The sequence below is a fragment of the Terrapene carolina genome, unplaced genomic scaffold, assembly GCF_002925995.2.
Source record: "Terrapene carolina triunguis isolate 2854851 unplaced genomic scaffold, T_m_triunguis-2.0 Scaffold113, whole genome shotgun sequence".
NCBI lineage: Eukaryota > Metazoa > Chordata > Testudines > Emydidae > Terrapene > Terrapene triunguis.
In genome coordinates this window covers 17,354,030-17,361,158 of record NW_020664464.1, presented here as the reverse complement: position 1 = coordinate 17,361,158, position 7,129 = coordinate 17,354,030, and positions in this window count along the sequence as shown.

The window sequence follows — 7,129 nt, the reverse complement described above, 5'->3', positions numbered from 1 at the left end:
CTAGCTGCCTATTTAATTTTAAAAACAGCAAAAAATATCCACCTCCCTTTCCATTTCTTATAAGGAGTCTTGAAGTTTAAATCTCTTCAGTGTGATAGATATGCTTGGTTTGATCTGCTTAGCTCTTGGAAGTCCAGGGGCTCTGGGCTGCTTGCCCCATGCCGGGGTCCCTAGGGACAGCTCTGTCCGCCATTAGGGAATTTTTTCCCGAGAGCCCCCTGTAACATTTCGCGAACCCCCAGGGGTTCACAAACCCCAGTTTGGGAACCACTGCTTTAGAGACTCAGATTTGTTTCAGGTGCTGGCCAGACAGTCACTACACTCACCCCTCTGAGTAGGTTGGGAGCCCTGCCTCCATGAGCTGAGATTCAAAGAATTTTCTTACCCATCTGCAGGAATAACGATATGAACTTAATGTATTTAATCCACCCCTAAAGTTTGTATAATTTGTACCATATTCTGGCTTGTTTGCTTCGCTATGTAAAGCAGTTTTTAAGATACTGTTTGCATTAAAAAACACCGTGCTAAATGAAATTGTATTGTTAATACTTTTCTGCAGGGAAGCCTCTTCAGCTGGCACAACAAAGACATTTCATTTCTCAGTTGGAAAGTCCAGTAGGGAAAGTATATTACTGAGTCTAAGATGCAGAGACCAGTAAATATGAAAACAAAAGCAAAATCCAGTGCAGAACATATAATTACTATAGCATTATTATTATGCTTCAATTTTATCACAGTCTAATGAGACCAAATTCCAAGTGAGGGGGGGTTACCTTCTGAGGGCATAAATACATTATCCTGCATTTTAATTATTTACATGAACAATATGGTTTGCTATGCTTTTTCCACATACTATTTCAAGAACTAGTAACCTTTTTTGTTTTGTTTTTGCTGGCAAGCAGCAGGTTTCTGCCAGGGATGTGAGTCATTTAATATGGGAGAGAGTTGAATCTGCAATGCTGAAGAATAGTTTTGCTTTTGTTTGTTAGTTGTGCAAGTCTTTAGATGGTATCTCCAAATGTTCACACCCAGGCCATCTCCAGGAAGGGAGAGAAGCTGTGGGGCTAGTTTTCCAGAAAGGTAAATTTCAAGCTTCTAGGCCAGATCCCATCCCCTTTGAAGTCAATAGGATTTTTACTGTTGACTTAGACGAGATCAGGATATGGCCCATAGAGTGTCCTCCTTTGCAGTGCAAGAATTCACTAGTTTAAGTAGTTTCACTAACTTTGCATGTTTGCAAAAATTTAATGTTTGTGTCTATATAAAATAAAGTTCAAGCCATTCCAAATTCAAAGTTATCAGCTGATCTACAGAGATTTAGCTGTTAGGGTGTCTCTCAGGGAGAAAAAAAAATCCACACTATGTATTTAGGCCTCCCAGTTAGCAAATTTTAGATATATTTTGTTTTCCTTTACTGTGGAGGCTCCATACATCAAAGTGAACATCTGAAATCTCTCTCCTACTTTCAGTCCAGAGGCAATAGAAGTTTTCACACACATTGTTGTTTTGAACAGCCTTTCTTCATCTTCTCACTCACCATTATAGCAGATTGTCTTCACTGGGGATGATGGTTTTCTCCAAAGACATTAACCTTCTGGCAGCTGACAGTTGCTTTCAGTTATACCAATGTAAATCCAGAGTAACTCCACTAATAGGATTATTCTAGATTCACTCTAGTATGGGAAAGAATTAGATTGAGCTGGTATGCTAATATGCTGAGCCAACACCTTTTTTTTTTTTTATTTGACCAGCTACAGTTTGTTTGTTTTTTCTCTCCTTTGTTCCTAAATAAAGTTTCAGTAAAGTCAAAATGCCGCTGTGGCAGAAAAGCTGAAACTGCAGCTAGGCCTTTAAGTCTACAGCAGAAACCTGAAAGCAACACAAGTGAAAGACTGAACAGAGAAAGCAACCACCTGACCCACAGTTCAACTGCAAATATCAGACTTCGTTGCCTACTGACAAGCAGCAGGAACACAAGAGCGCCCCCAACCAGATAGGAGGAGTAAAAGATTATATATACAAACACTTCATGAATTTCAAAATTTCAAGAATAATCTGCATTTTGGGGAGTGCAAAATCACAGTAAATGAACTGGTGAAAAATGTTGCCTGGATTTTCACTAAAATATTTTCACCAGCTCCAATTAAATCCCCAAACCTAATATGGTGCGCTAGCGCATAGTGATATAGTACATCCTCACAGTGGTCACAGGGAGCTTACAGTGGGGGGTATCCAATGTGCCAGCCTGTAATGCCAACCTGGGCTGATAGTCTGAAAGTCTGTACATACAGACTTCCCTTTGCATGCTATTTTAAAACTTTACAGTGTTTGATTTCTAGCATAAGAGCAGTTTTTAATCCACTGTACTTTGGAAACTGCTCATAAAATCTTTGATCTCTCACCATTCTAAACCAGAATATTCTGGCCTTAGCTGCTCCAAGATAACAGCTTGTAAGAAGCAGTAGATGAAGCAGAAAGTATAAAGACTCATCATATCACACACATATCATATACTCAGGGGATTACAGAAAAAAAAGCCAACTCATGCATGAGTGCATAGGCAAATACAGATTGGCCAAGCAGCTGACATGCTAACTTTCATTTGCTGAAATTTGAGAGCTGTTTTGGTTTCCCTTCTCTTCACTGTGGCACAGACAGGATCTATTCCAGGTAGGTTAAGGTGCAAAAATGCAGACCAGGATACATTTATGATTCTGACAGCAAAATACTAAGGTGAATTATGGGGGAGGAGGGATAGCTCAGTGGTTTGAGCATTGGCCTGCTAAACCCAGGCTTGTGAGTTCAATCCTTGAGGGGCCCACTTAGGGTTCTGGGGCAAAATCAGTACTTGGTCCTGCTAGTGAAGGCAGGGGGCTGGACTTGATGACCTTTTGGGGTCCCTTCCAGTTCTAGGAGATAGGATATCTCCATTTAAAAAAAAAATGGTCTTGCTCATCTCTGGCATTTGAAGGTACAGAGCTGTAGTTTCCAAGCTGAGGTGCTCTGAGGCATTCTGCCTCTGAAGGTCAGATGGAGGCAGCATGCTTCACAGAGCATTAGGGGGAGCATTGTGGGAGTGTGCTGTATAGTGCTTTTTACTCCTGATGGTGAAATGTACAATGTATGCTTCTCAACAGGACCAGCTTCCCCACTATTGAACCTACACACGACAAGTCAAAATTGAATCTTCAGTGTAAGATAACAATGTCAGGCAGTCTGTTTATTTGAATAAGGAGGGAACATCAATGCACATGTATCGTGTTTTTCCAGACACAAAGAGCAAACATGTGCTTCCAGATTGAATTACTTTTATTTTATGAAAAGAACAGGAGTACTTGTGGCACCTTAGAGACTAACAAATTTATTTCAGCATAAGCTTTCGTGGGCTACAGCTCACTTCTTCAGATGCATAGAGTGGAACACACAGACAGAAGATATTTATACATACAGAGAACATGAAAAGGTGGAAGTACGGATACCAATTGTAAGAGGCCAATCAATTGAGATGAGCTATCAGTAGCAGCAGAAGAAAAAACTTTGAAGTGATAATCGAGATGACCCATAGAAGGTGTGAGGAGAACTTAACATGGGGGGAAAAAAATTCAATTAGTGTAATGACCCAACCATTCCCAGTCTCTGTTTAGGCCTAAGTTAATTGTGTCCAATTTGCATATTAATTCGAGTTCAGCAGTCTCTCTTTGGAGTCTGTTTTTGAAATTTTTTTGTTGCAAAACTGACACCTTCAAGTCTGTCACTGAGTGATTAGAGAGGTTGAAGTGTTCTTCCACTGGTTTTTGAATGTTATGATTCCTGATGTCAGATTTGTGTCCATTTATTCTTTTGCGTAGAGACTGTCCAGTTTGGCCAATGTACATGGCAGAGGGGCATTGCTGGCACATGATGGCATATATCACGTTGGTAGATGTGCAGGTGAACGAGCCCCTGATGATGTGGCTGACGTGGTTAGGTCCTATGATGGTGTCACTTGAATAGATATGTGGACAGAGTTGGCATCGGGCTTTGTTGCAAGGATAGGTTCCTGGGTTAGTGTTTTTGTTGTATGGTGTGCGGTTGCTGGTGAGTATTTGCTTAAGGTTGGGAGGCTGTCTGTAAGCGAGGACTGGTCTGTCTCCCAAGATCTGTGAGAGTGAGGGATCATCTTTCAGGATAGGTTGTAGATCTTTGATGATGCGCTGGAGAGGTTTCAGTTGGGGGCTGAAGGTGGCGGTTAATGGCGTTCTGTTATTTTCTTTGTTGGGCCTGTCCTGTAGTAGGTGGCTTCTGGGTACTCTTCTGGCTCTGTCAATCTGTTTTTTCACTTCAGCAGGTGGGTATTGTAGTTTTAAGAATGCTTGATAGAGATCTTGTAGGTGTTTATCTCTGTCTGAGGGATTGGAGCAAATGCGGTTGTATCTTAGAGCTTGGCTGTAGACAATGGATCATGTGGTGTGTCCTGGATGGAAGCTGGAGGCATGTAGGTAAGTATAGCGGTCAGTGGGTTTCCGGTATAGGGTGGTGTTTATGTGACCATCGCTTATTAGCACAGTAATGTCTAGGAAATGGACCGCTTGTGTGGATTGGTCTAGGCTGAGGTTGATGGTGGGATGGAAATTGTTAAAATCATGATGGAATTCATCGAGGGCTTCTTTTCCATGGGTCCAGATGATGAAGATATCATCAATGTAGCGCAAGTAGAGTAGGGGCGTTAGGGAACGAGAGCTAAGGAAGCGTTGTTCTAAGTCAGCCATAAAGATGTTGGCATACTGTGGGGCCATGCGGGTGCCCATAGCAGTGCCGCTGACTTGAAGGTATATATTGTCCCCAAATGGGAAATAGTTGTGGGTGAGGACAAAGTCACAAAGTTCAGTCACCAGGTTTGCCATGATGGTATCGGGGATGCTATTCCTGATGGCTTGTAGTCCCATCTTTGTGTGGAATGTTGGTGTAGAGGGATTCTACATCCATAGTGGCCAGGATGGTGTTTTCTGGAAGATCACCGATGGATTGTAGTTTCCTCAAGAAGTCAGTGGTGTCTCGAAGATAGCTGGGAGTGCTGGTAGCGGAGGGCCTGAGGAGAGAGTCCACATAGCCAGACAATCCTGCTGTTAAGGTGCCAATGCTTGAGATGATGGGGCGTCCAGGATTTCCAGGTTTATGGATCTTGGGTAGCAAATAGAATACACCTGGTTGGGGTTCTAGGCATGTGTCTGTACAGATATGTTCCTGTGCTTTCTCCGGGAGTTTCTTGAGCAGATGGTGTAGTTTCTTTTGGTAATCATCAGTGGGATCAGAGGATAAAGGTTTGTAGAATGTGGAGTTAGAGAGCTGCCTAGCAGCCTCTTGTTCATATTCCAACTTATTCATGATGACGACAGCACCTCCTTTGTCAACCTTTTTGATTATGATGTCAGAGTTGTTCCTGAGGCTGTTGATGGCGTTGTGTTCAGCACGGCTTAAGTTATGGGGCAAGTAATGCACAAATCTGAAATCAGGAATCATAACATTCAAAAACCAGTGGGAGAACACTTCAACCTCTCTAATCACTCAGTGACAGACTTGAAGGTGTCAGTTTTGCAACAAAAAAACTTCAAAAACAGACTCCAAAGAGAGACTGCTGAACTCGAATTAATATGCAAATTAGACACAATTAACTTAGGCCTAAACAGAGACTGGGAATGGTTGGGTCATTACACTAATTGAATTTTTTTTCCCCCATGTTAAGTTCTCCTCACACCTTCTATGGGTCATCTCGATTATCACTTCAAAGTTTTTTCTTCTGCTGCTACTGATAGCTCATCTCAGTTGATTGGCCTCTTACAACTGGTATCCGTACTTCCACCTTTTCATGTTCTCTGTATGTATAAATATCTTCTGTCTGTGTGTTCCACTCTATGCATCTGAAGAAGTGAGCTGTAGCCCATGAAAGCTTATGCTGAAATAAATTTGTTAGTCTCTAAGGTGCCACAAGTACTCCTGTTCTTTTTGCGGATACAGACTAACACGGCTGCTACTTTGTAACCTTTTATTTTATGATTATGGAAAACAAAAGAATAAGAAGGAACAAAAATAAAGTCTCCATGTGAGAGCACAATGGACCAGATTCTCTGCACTGGTCTGGTAGCGCAAAAAGAATGGAGACAGCCCATAACTTCCAGTTTAGTATACCCCTGACATGAAGGGAGTCCCCAGTGAGTATGGGGCCAACTCCCATGCCTCTCTCTCTCTCTACAGCCCCTAGCACAGCAGATGTGACAAAGCACAGAGAAGGAATGGCTGAAGCATGATATACTTTGGCTATCCTCCACTGGTGGATGGCCCCTTATGGACCATTGCTAGCTAATGCAAGTTAGAGTAGTCCCCAGTGTTCTCTACTCTGCACATGAGGCCTGGCAGGGAGTCATAACTAGAGCCCCGCAAGATTCACTTTATATCTGTGCACCATTTTTGCGCATCTCGGATCAGATGTGGATACAAATTTTGTATCCACACAGGGCTCTAGCCATAACTGACTCTCTGACATCCCAACTGATTTGCTAAAGTCAGCAGAAAATCTGGGCCAATGTGATCTGGGTCAGTGTATCTCTCCTCTGCAGCAGGCTACATCTGAACTGAACAGAAAATGGCAGATGCTTCCAGCAAACAACAGGCACCTGGACATTTAAAAGAGCAATACATGGAAACCAAAGATGACTCTTAAGTTTGTTCTTTCCCCATCAACCAGTGATTATTCATAAAATCAATACTACTGCTGAATCTGTAAGTCAGCTCCTGCCACACATCAGGGACCTAATTTTCTATTGCTCTGCACCTTGTGTAGTCATTTAAACCAGGGCAAAATGAGTGCAAAGTGGGTGTAAATGCTATCATTCTGATTAAGTAGTGTTGTACACCCACTTTGCCCTGGTGTAAATAACTGCACAAGATGCGGGTAACTGGAAACCAGATTCCAAGTATCCAAATCCAGACCTAGTAGAGGAAGAGGAAGATGTTGATTTCGCTGTTGTGACAATTTTTATATAGCCAGGGCCGGCTCTAGGCACCAGCAAAACAAGCTGGTGCTTGGGGCGGCACATTTTTAGGGGCGGCATGGCCGGCGCCAGAATGCCGCCCCTAAAAATGTGCCCCGGCC